This window comes from Sarcophilus harrisii, chromosome 2, assembly GCF_902635505.1.
Source record: "Sarcophilus harrisii chromosome 2, mSarHar1.11, whole genome shotgun sequence".
NCBI lineage: Eukaryota > Metazoa > Chordata > Mammalia > Dasyuromorphia > Dasyuridae > Sarcophilus > Sarcophilus harrisii.
Window position 1 is genome coordinate 565,347,792 of NC_045427.1, and position 12,593 is coordinate 565,360,384.

The 12,593-nt window shown below is 34.7% G+C and overlaps 1 protein-coding gene across 7 annotated transcripts in view; it reads left to right on the forward strand.

Annotated features, from left to right (window-relative positions):
• Positions 1–12,593, forward strand: part of ADD3 (adducin 3) — a 149,825-nt gene that overhangs the window by 84,521 nt on the left and 52,711 nt on the right. The gene's annotated exons all lie outside the window — the stretch shown is intronic.

Below are 12,593 nucleotides of genomic sequence, written 5' to 3' on the forward strand. Positions count from 1 at the left end.
GCTTTTTTTTTTTTTAAATAGGGACTAGCCCCTTTTCTTTATGTATTGCAATTTTATTTTGTTATTGATCTTAAAATTCACATTAATTGCTTTATTATATGTTGACTTAATAAAAGTTCTAGTTAGACAAGTTGTTGTGATCTACACGGACTGTTATCTCCTTGCACATTTTCATTTGAAAGGAAATGATGGTACAATCACCATTTGCAGTAGAGAATTTGTGCCACTTGCTTCTGCTTACAAGAGTAGTATTATAATTCAGAAAGTAAGGTGAGTCTGATGGCTAAAGCAGTGGACATAAATGAAAGATAGCTTTTATCTGGAGCTCCAGTTTATTAACTCTGAGTCAGACTTTACTTATATTTCAGTTCTATTATCTGCAAATTGGTAATTATTCTCTTTGACTACCTGCTTCTCACCATAGAAGAATGTGAAGAAAAATGACTATGAAGCATGGTATGGCAGAGGAAACACTAGCATACCTGTTAGACAAAAGGTTCTCAGGTTTTACTTTCGCCATTGATGCCATATAACCTTGGGTTACTCATTTATCAAATGACAAGTTTGCACCAGGTGATTACAGTGCTTGACATAATGGTATTCAAAAAATCTGACTGAATAATGAAGTCTATAAGGAAGGTTCTTAACTATTTTTGTGTATTATGGATACACATATACCCTTTGGCACTCTGGTGAAGCCCCACCAGAATATTTCTTCTCAGAATATTTCTTGCTTTATATTGCTTTATATTCATAATTGAAGAAAATGCAAATTTCACTTAGGGATTCCTGAAAAGAAAGAAGTAGTTTTTCCAATCTAAAAATCACAGACCCACTTTGAAATCTATTCCTTTTGGCATCTGTGGACTCCAGTTTAAGAACTACTGCTATAAATTCTTTCAGGTTATTTCTATTTTATAAAGATGCCTGAGGTTTCCTAAAAATGTTCTTATTTGGATTGTCTTTTTTAATTGTTTTAGAAAATAGTACATAAGATCACCATCAAATTACCATCAAATTACCAATGTTAAATTCTCAATATATCCACCATAAGATTGCTTCTGTAATTCCCTCAAAGCATCTCTGACTGTAATAGGGCTTTATATACCTTTTCTCTTAACTGCAATTTTTCAATTCAAGCTTCACAATCAAGAGAGGAATAAGGGCAATAATAGGAACATGGTAAAAGATCTCCCTATTCTATCCTCTTATTGGAATTGCCTCTCATAGTAAAAGAAACCTTGATAGCCCTTAGTATCCACCTACTACATACTGCTCAAGGGAGATTTGTCTGGGAAGACAATTAATTTCCCAGTTTGGAAAGATGCCTTCATTTTTTTCTGGTAGGTAGATACTGTATAGTAAATTACTTCTTCATTGACCCAGATGATTCCTAATGAGCTGGAAAAAAATTACTTTAATCACCTCAAAAGGGAACAGTTCATGTGTTTTTCAACACTATATCAGTTCCAATTTTATCTTCTTAATTTAAATTATGTGGAAAAACACACAGCAAATGTTCTTTATTGTAATCCTAATTGCACCTACCTTTATATATTTCTTTTACACATCCAAAGTTATCTTGAAAAAATATGATCACTGTTCTACCACGTTTAAAACTGATTATCTCATACTTTTCATTTTCACATATAATAAAATCCATCAAGGCTACGCAAATTTATGAAACTCTTGAAGATAGCAGTGGCATTGGTTAGAAAATTAGCTTCAGTGCCAGGGATAGCCGGGTAAATGTTCTGTCTTTCACATATACTGCCATGGCATCCTGGATGACAACTAACTCTCTTACACCTTAAGTTCCAGAGAATGATCCTACATTGGTAAAGAGTGTTCCTTCATGGGAGAGTTTCCTGTATCAATGAAGTCACAGGTCAAGGTCCTGTCCCCAACACAAAACCTTTTTTCAAAGCTTGAATACAGGAAAGGGGGAGTAAGAGTGAGAGCAAGTGTGTGTGTAAGTGTGAGTGTGAGCATGTGTTTAAAGGGATCCTTGTAATTTTCAGTGAAGCCAGCCGTACCCAGTTGAGCCAAGAGCTTTGGTACTTGGCTTTAGCCTCCCTGTTTAATATTGTTTTTGTATTCTAGCCCTCTAATCCATTTCCTTGCTTCATTGAATACCAAAACTGACATCAATGGAATTAACTAGAGCTTTCTGATTTGGTGCTGAGGAAGCAACCTGAGTGCCGAACTTTAACCCACCATCCTGCCTGCTAAGTTACAGAGTTACAGAAGCAAGAATTCGTGCTGCTCTTCAAAAAGGATGTTTAGCATTCTGTATTCTTAGTCATACCTTCAAATGACAGCTGATTTAAAAGCAGGACAATTAGAGCTTGGGTTCCATTTGTTTAATTACAACAAGAGGACAACTAACTAAAGGTAGGAAGACTTTTTTTTAATGCCATTTAGGGAGACTTCTGTTACAGATTAAACCATAAAACCAGAGATTATAAAATGTTAGTAGGAAATGACTTTCAAGTCGATCTAATCCCAAACTTCTAATTTTGTTGATAATCAAACTGAGGCACACAAAAAGGCAGTGTCTTTCCCTATGTCAGACACTGAGGAGAAGAGCCGAAATTGTAATCCAGGCTTCTTAGTTCCTTTGCCAATGCTCTTTCTGCTGGGCCATCGTGCCGCCTTACTCTAGCTTTTTAGAGAGGTCAGATGGTACAATAACAAAACCACTGATCATGTGCCAAATGGCCTGGTTTCTAGAATTTTCTCTTCCTCTTACTGGAACAAGTTGAGTTAATTTCTGTGAGCCCCAATTTGTGCATCTATAAAACAAGGGTAATAATGTTTATACTACCTTCCTCACAGAATTGTGAGAGAAACAGTTTAATAAACCATAAAGTGCAATTTCCATGGGAGCTGTTATCAGTTGGAAGCTGACTCATTTTGAAGAGGGTATGCTTTTCAGAACCCCCAAATATTAGGGTATAACATAACAGCCCGTATTAGATTCTGTGCCACAAATTCCTTATGCCAGCTACTAAAATAACATTCTTTTGTTTCTTTCAATGTGGTAATTTTCCAGGTCTCCTTTGGGCAGTAGTACTCAATAGAAAGATCTCCCTCTAAGCATTGGTTTAAGAAATCAATTAAAAAAAAAATTCAATGAAAATTTTATTATGAATTGGCATAGTTAATAATCTTGGTGTCCTTTTAGGGCAGTTTCAGTTACCCTGGAGATTCATCCTTGACTTCAACATTTGTATATCTTAGTGACATTATTTTCTCTCAGCTCCACTTTTTAAAAAGAAATAAACAATTAAGTGAAGCTTGGGTCCACTTATTTGAATATCATCTGCTAAAATACATTTATGAGATTAAAAATCTTGTTGGAACAGTTGTGCCTAGTATGTTCGATTAATTTTAAAAACTACTATTCTCCCTAAATGGTAGCTTGCTAATGGTTGTTCTAGGCTTTGATGACCCAACCCGATAGTGCCTTTGTTGTCATTCTAGCCTTTGTGGTATTATTACTACAGCTGAGGAAATTCCCATAGCTTACTTAAGATATACAGGATGCTGCTGTCTGCAGGATGTTGAACAAACTTTCTCTAAAACATTTGAAGCTGTTTTAACAAAACAGTTTAGCAAAATCAAAGTCTTCCAAATAGACAATAGTTTTAATTGAAGCAAAAAAAGAGAAAACTTTAAATAAAAGAGAGAAGAAAAGAATCGCATCATTCCTATTATGCAATCTCAGAAGAGGACTATCATTCCTTCTATGGTGAATAGCTCTTGGCCAGGAGCCTATGACACACAGTGAGAATTCACTTCCTCCCAGGAAATGCTTTTTTTCCCCCCAAATGTATTATCTTGCTGAAGCAACTGCTGTGAACAATAAGTTATTAAAGTATTGGAACAAGTGTCATAACTAAGCCAATATTTACTTTGTTTTAAGTAGTATCCCAAAAGAAAGTTTTGAGTCGGCTTCAGAATCAGTTTTAAACATTAGTAACTGTTAAGCAAAAAGTCCTTGACAATTTTTTTTTTTAGAGGAAAGGGGAAAAAAGTGATTAAGTTAATAATGAACTTTGAGAGGCTTACTGTAATCATTTCCTAAACTTTTCTATTAAATAAAGTCATTTCAAGTTCTTCTTATAAGCATAATTTGTGTGTACTTAAAAATAAAAAGCTTCAGAAGTTTGAATAGTAGTAGCCCCTATCAAAATTTCTTGTGAGAACAAAATGCCTTAACTACAATACTCTGATATACTGATGGCCTCTCTCTAAATTTAATTTGAGACACCTAAATATAGCAAGAATTGTTGTTTTTTTTCCCTTAAAAAAATCTACTTTCTCTTCAACTTGTCAACAACACTCTGAGGGAACTATATCAGGCCTTATTATTATTCTCATTCCCATTTCAGGGATAGGGAAACTGAAGCTGAGAGAACTTGAGTGACTTACTTGAGATCACACAGCTAACAAATGTCCCAACTTCATCCTGCTCTGCCACGCTGTCTTCTGAGAAATTAGTATTTAATGCTGGCTCTCTGAGGCTATAGAAACACAATTTTTCATTTGTCTCTTCAGCGTGTTTGTTTGTTTGCTTCATAGCTTTGAAAGATAATTCAAGTCTTAATAAATTAAAAATTTATCATTTTAATAATATATAGTAACTTTATATATGTAGTTCTTGCATTTCTTTTTAGCATCCCTAATTAATTACCCATCTTTCATATGTGTTGGCCAGAGAACTATATGAGATTATGTAGATTGATTAATTGAAAGATTTTACCTCCTTTGCCCCTAAATTAGTCCATACTTATTTTATTGATATTGGATTCTTCAAGGTACAATGAGATGCCATTTCTATGTTCCCTTTCCTGATTAACCCTGCTCAAAGTGATTTCTTTATCTCCTGTCTTTATTTGATTTATTTGGCACTGAGCATATATTAGCCAGCATTGTTAACTTTTTATGTATTGGAACTAAAGTTATTCTTATACAACTTTGCACAGAGTAGTGATCAGATGTTTGTAGATTTTTCTAATAGTTTCATTTTTTCACATGGCAGCATTATTTTTATATGATCCATCATAGGTTATTAGTTTGAAAGAATATAGGAGTCCATCAAGACTAATTCATTCCTAAATAGGATCCTCTTCTATAATGTGTCCAATAAGTAGTTCTGCATCTTCATTTTGTCCTGAGACCCCCCCAAAAAAAGTCTAATCTTTGTTTCTATATGACAGTCCTTTAAAATTGAAGGTTATTATCATGTCTTTTCCTTCTTCCCCTGTTTCCCTCCCTCCTCCCCCCCCAAAAAAATCCAGCCTAAACATACCTAATTCCTTCAGCTGATCATCATTTGGCAAATTCTTTAGTCCTCTTACTCATAGTCACCCTACTCTGGATGCACTTCAGTTTTTCATTATCCTTAAAATGTGGTGCCCTAAATTGTACACAGTACTCCAGATATTTTCTGATCAGAGCCAAATGCAACAGGATTTCTTACTGTACATTGCCCTTTGTAAATGTAGCCTAAGATTTCTTTAGCCTTTTTCAATGCCATGCCACACTGTTGACCCATTTTAAACTTAAAAGTTCCTATTTTTTTCCACTAAACTTTTTAGCTATCACCTCCTCCATGCTATATTTGTGCAATTGATTTTTTTTTCTATTATTCAATTTTATTTATTTATTTTTTAAATAACTTTTTATTGACAGAACCTATGCCAGGGTAGTTTTTTACAACATTATCCCTTGCACTCACTTCTGTTCCAATTTTTCCCCTCCCTCCCTCCGCCCTCTCCCCAAAGATGGCAAGCAGTCCTATACATGTTAAATAGATTGCAGTGGATCTTGGATATAATATATGTGTGCAGAACCGAACAATTTTCTTGTTGCTCAAGGAGAATTGGATTATAGATTGCAGTGGATCTTGGATATAATATATGTGTGCAGAACTGAACAGTTCTCTTGTTGCTCAAGGAGAATTGGATTTAGAAGGTATAAATAACCTGGGAAGAAGAACAAAAATGCAAGCAGTTTACATTCATTTCCTAGTGTTCTTTCTTTGGATGTAGCTGCTTCTGTCCATCCTTGATCAATTGAAACTCAGTTAGATCTTGTCTTTGTTGAAGAAATCCACTTCCATCAGAATATATCCTCATACAGTATCGCTGTTGAGGTATATAATGATTTCCTGGTTCTGCTCATTTCGCTCAGCATCAGTTCATGTAAGTCTCGCCAATCCTCTCTGTATTCGTCCTGTTGGTCATTTCTTACAGAACAATAATATTCCATAACATTTATATACCACAATTTACTCAACCATTCTCCAATTGATGGGCATCCATTCATTTTCCAGCTTCTGGCCACTACAAACAAGGCTTGTGCAATTGATTTTTGAAATTAAGCCTGAGACTTTACGTCTTCTCCCATTAAGTTCTATCTTAATAGATTTGACCTCCTATGCTAGCCTTTCAAGATCTTTTTGTATTTCAGTCTCATTCAACTTGTTAGCTATCTCTCATGATTTTGTGTCCTACACATATTTGATAAGCATACCATCCATATTTCCATCCCAATTACTGATAAACATATTGAATAAAACTGGGCCAAAGGCAGAACCCTGAAACACTCACTAGTAACTTCTTTCTATGTTGACATTAATCCATTTCCCATCATTCTTTGGATTTAGTCATTCTGCTAGTTTTAAGTATATCCAGTTACATGTAGTCTCAATTATTTGTCTTATATTTCTAATACATCTAGCCTAAATTGTTGTCCCAAGGCTACTATACAAAAATTATTAACAGTTTGCTATTCCTAGTTATATTCCTAGTATATATATATAATTATATAACAGTTCCCAGATATACACATTTGGTTAAAAAAAAAATAATGCTCATTATCTCATCTTCAAAGGAAAAAAAAAAAGATATGACAGCAATTTTTTGCCTGTCATGCCACAATTTGAAAACAAAAAGATTTTTGTACTTTCGATGACCTTACATTTTTGTGGTCTTTTTCTGTCCTCTTTAACCAATTTGAAATGTCATAGTTTTAATTGCCTTGTCTACCTTGAATAACTGGCCAAGCTGGTCAAATAATGATTAACCCAGTTTCCAGGATTTGCTCCTGATTCTTTGCCCCAGTTTACCCTATTTATTCACAGAGTCAGTTTTCCCACTCAGTATATTCTCAAGAATAGTTTGATTCAAAACTTTCTAATTTTTTTACTGGCTCTGTGTAAATTATGCAGAAAATCTCTGGTCTTCTTTATCCCTTCTTTTCAGGAAGTAAAATTTGGAAAATTGGTAATGGAATTAGAATACTGTTCTTGAATTCTGATATGAGAATGCAGGATATTGTGCTTTTTATAAGAATTCTTTCTTTGGATGATCTGGCCTTCTGGCCTTTTATTTCTAAAATGTAGGGAAACCATTGATTGTAATACCAGAAATGCTATCACTAAGATTCTTAATCAGTATTATAGCATTTCCCTATTTCAAAGTACTCCACAATAAAATTCAAAAGTAGGATGGAAATATTTAACAATAACCTATCAATTAGAAAACATTTATTAAGCACTTACTATATGCCAGGCACTGTTCTAAATGCTAGAGATATAAAAAGAGGCAAAAGACAGTCCTTGCCCCAAAGACTTACTATTGAATGCCTAGGGTGGGGACTAGGGAAGGAGGGCAGTGGCTCAGAGATGGCACCATATGAAACAAATATACAAAACAAAGTATGTGAATGAATAGAATTTGGATGAATAAAAAATAATTAATAGAAGGGAGGCCCTAAAATGAAGCGGGTTGGAAAAGTACTGCCCCCCCCCCAAAAAAAAAAAAAAAACACAGAATAATAGTAAAGGCTTAAAGGAAAGTGGGAAAATAAGTAGACAGAAGAATGTTCACCTTGCAGGCATAGGAGACACTCAGTAAAAAAATGTCCAGAAATGAGAGTTCATGGAGAATTCAAGAGGGTCAATGTCACTGAATTGAAAGGTATCTGTGGGGGAATAAGGAATTAGATTAAAAAAGAAGAAAGGGGGTAGGCTATAAAGAGCTTTAAATGCCAAATAGAATATTTTACATTTGATCCTAGACATTATAAGAAGCCACTAAAATTTATTGAATAGGGGAATGACTGTTAGGCCTATATTTTAAGAAAATCCAGTTTAAGGGACTTGGAGAGTAGTTTTGCCTTCTATAATAATAAATGGGGTGGGGGATTAAGGATTAATGAATTTTGTTTTAGACATCTCTAGTTTAAGATATCTCCTGAACACCCATTCATTTATACTAATAAGCTCTGCATTTTGTTTTTCTTGGAGGCTTAGGATGTAGGAGCTTTAACTTTATCTTCTTCTGAATGTGTGTTTTGATCTTCCTTGTCACCATAGTAACTTTCTGTGGTCAGAATCTTTCTCTGTTCTCTCATTTTCCTAGCCTATTACTTGCCTTCTAATTCTTTGTTTAAAGTAGGACTCTGTTTCTAGGGTGGAGGGTACAGTGTACGCAGCTTCAGGCATTTTGTGCAACTGTTTTCAGAGCTCCTTCTAGGGACTTGACCACAAGCCCTTGTCTGCCCTGGAACTGTGAGGAGTGTCCCCACCCCCAGTGGGGTGAGCTGTGAGATCTAATGTGCTAAAGCCCAAGTCCTTCTCAGTTGATTTGCTGAGACCTCTGGAAGCTGTTACAATCACCACTCCTCAGGTCCATTCTGGTTTGCTAGTTCCCCAAGGCCTTCTTACCCTACTGATAAACCATTCCTGCCAACCTTCCAAGTCTTCTTTGGTGTCTCTGGGCTGAGAAGTCTAGAAACTGCCAATGCTGATGATGATTTAAAGATTCCTAGGCCCATTCCTGCTCCATTTTGTTTGATAGCAAAATATTTTATTTGAGCTTGGAGATCAGCTAAACAGGTACTGTAGTGATTTCCTTGTAATTTTTAGTTTTAGGAAGCCTCAAAAAAAAAGTCAGAATCCAAGTTCACATCTATTTGAAAGAGACAATCAGATGAACTGTAGGACTGTGTGAGTGGATGTAAATAAGTAGCTGAGTCACAGTATATTCTCTCAAATAAATGACCAGAAAAGCCTGAAAGAAAAGCATTCATATTATAAAAAAATCCTAAGAATTAGTCCAAAATTTTGGAATCTATAACCATACTTATTGAAGAACATCCATGGGATAATCTAAGTTGTTAGCCATGAATATGCATCTATAAAACCCCTAAAAATAGGGGAATGTAGTCATTTAAGTAAACATATAAGCTATATTCTTTCAAAAATATTATTTCTAGAGAACAATTTGGAAATATGCCCAACAGGCTATAAAGCTGTATATACCTTTTGATCCAGCAATACCACTGCTAGATCTATATCCCAAAGATATTTAAAAATGAGGAAAGCACCTTTTTACCAAAAAAAAAAAAAAAAAATTTAGCAGCTCTTTTGTGGTGGCTAAAAATTGGAAATCGAAGGGAAACTCCCTTAGTTGGGGAACGGCTAAACAAGCTATGGTATATGATTGTAGTGGAATATTATTGTGCTATCAGAAATGACAAGCAGGATAATTTCAGAAAAACCTGGAAAGACTTACACGAACTGATGCATTATGAAGTGAACAGAACCAGGAAAATGTTATATACTGTAACAGCAGTATTGTTCAATGAAGAACTGTGAATGACTTAGCTATTCTCTGCAATACAATGATCCAGGACAATCTCAAAGGACTGATGATGCATACTATTTGCTTCCAGAAAAAAAAACTTATATTGTTTGAATATAAATTGAAATATGCTATTATTCATTTTCTTTTTATTTTTTCAAGTCTTCTTATACAAAATGAGTAATGTGGAAATGTTTTACATGAGGTACACATGCATAACCTATATCTGATTGCTTATCATATCTGGGAGGGATGAAGGGAGTGATAGAATTTGGAACTCAAAACTTTAAAAAAAAGTTTAAAAATTGCTTTAACATATAATTGGGAAGAAATAAAATATATACTATAACTTAAAAAAGAGAGAGAAAGAATGATAATAATTCTCAATATTAATAAAGGTTATATAGAAAGGAAATTTATTCATGTGCCAGGCAGAACTTTTTATGGTTAGCTCATTTTTCTTGACATTGCTAGGGAGCATTTACTCAATTACTACAGAGTTAAGTAAGAACAAGGGTGGCTAGGTGTCTCAGTGGATAGTACTGAGCCAAGAGTTTAAGTCCAGCCACAGACACTTAATACCTATATGACCTTGGGCAAGTCATTTCACTGTGTTTACCTTAGTTTCCTCATCTACAAAACGAACTGGAGAAGCAAATGGCAAACCAGTATAGTATCTTTGCCAAGAAAACCTCAAATGGGGGTCACAGAGTCAGACATCACTGAAAGTGACTAAATGGCAACAAAAAAGGAACAGACCCTAAAATCTAGAAGACTTCATCCTACCCAGTCTATTTTCCTAATGTCTAGAATTTTAGAGTGTAGATTCTTTAGCAAATTTTAATTTTAAAAGGGATTTTTCATTTTAAATGGGCTTTCCCTTTTAAAAAAAAATTGCCAAAGTCTTACCTTTACCAGACTCCAGAATTACAAAACATATTTTGTTTCAAAACTTTAAAAAGAAGATAAATGATGGGTAGTTTTTGACTTTGTAAAAATATCCTTTGTTTTACAAAAGTGCTGATCACACATTCCTTAAAGAGTTCCCTAACTATGAATCAAAGTACAACATTTTGGATTTAACTGTTAGCAACACATTTTGTGTTTATATCCTAAGCTGTCTTTATGTCCTCAGTATGAGCATAGGACCTTGTACAGCATGGGTTTTTAATAACTTGTTGAATTGAATTCTATTAAAGAAATTGTTCTGTGCTAAGACCTTTCTTCTGGGTTATTATGAGATTTTACTCCATAGACTTCATATCTCATATGAAACTCTTATTTACATAGCACTCTAACTTTATAAAATGTTTTTGCAAATATCATTTAATCCTCACAGCAACTCTTTGGCATAGGAAGTGTGAATGTTCTTATATCCATCATATGGATGAGGAAACAAGGAGCTTATGACTTGAGCAAACCCCAAGCTTTCTGATGCTTGGCACATTGTCTTTTCTGCTATGCTGTACCTCTTCTTCCTGCATGGAAGAACATGGAAACATTTTTAGGAAATCTTCCTGCAGAGTGTCACTTTTTGCCCTGATCTATTCACCTTTCTGTATTCATTCTTGAAAGTGGATTAGACAGTTTTTAATCCTTGCAGCATTTCACCTCATTTTGATTTTCAATGAAGCTTTAGGAGAGCTTACATATTTTTGTCCCTTGTAGTGCGTATCATCTGCTGCTTCAAAATTGTCGAATAGTATTTTAATTTTTAAATCTTAATAATAGATTGATGTCTAAATCCATTGCTTTAGCCCTTCATGTTTCCACTCTCTTGGGCCTCCCAAACTGTCTTAGATGGGTATTTTTGTCAGTCAGGAAACATTTATTAATTATTTACTCTGTGTTCAGCATCATGTAAGTGCTAGAAGTGCAATGAAAGGCAGTAACTCAGTCCTTACCTTCAAGGTGCTCACATTCTAAGTCTGCAGCATTAAAAATAATTATGTTCATTTAAGATATATATGTGTGAATGGAAGGCTACCTCAGAAAGAAGGCACTAGCATGAAGAATCAGAGATGATCACTAGGAAAAAAAGTATGACAGAAGGTGGGATTTGAGTGGAACCTAGAAGGAGACCAGGAAAGAATCCAAGAGTTGAGAAAGTACTGAGTCAGGAGATAGAATACATGTGCAAGAAGGAACAAAACAGCAGGCCAGGGTAGCTGGATCCTGGATTACATGAAGGGAGGAAATTTGCAGCAAGAAGACTGGAGAAGTAGAAAAGGGACCAGTTTAAAAAGGGATTTAAACACCAAACACAGCATTTTTATATTTGATCCTGGAGACTATAGGAAGATTTTCTGAGTAGGGGATGACATGATCAGACCTGCTCTTTAGAAAATCACTTTGGCAGCTGAGTGGAGGATGGATTAGTAGAGGGAGAAAGGCTTGAGTCAGGGAGACTAGAAAGTTATTGCCTGTAGTAAAGAGCACCTGCACTGAGGTGGGGGCTGGGTTAGGAGAAGGGGTCTTACACAAGAGGTATCTTTTATGAAGGTTTAAAAAAAAAAAAACAGTGCTTGAAGAGAATGAAAAGATAAGTGTGATGCTGAAGTTGCAAGTTGTCATGTACTCTTCTACAGATATTTTGCTGACATTCCAAGAGAACCCCCTATTATACTTTAAACACAGGTAGCTTCAAACATCTGAAGGAGTGATTTGTCAAAGTTAAATCATACCAGAAATTAAATGAAAAGTGGTAACAAATTTACTTTCAATTTTGATTATTAACGTAAGATAACTCTAAAAATGATCTCATGTTTGCATAATTTTATAAAGTTTTCAACGTACTTGATTCAAAACATGTGAGAATACTAGTGTGCCTATTATTGTAATATCCACTTTAAAATAATGAAACTAAAAAAGAAAATTGAAGTGACTTACCTATAGTCATTCACTTAGGAAATGGGGACATGTTAATTAAAATGT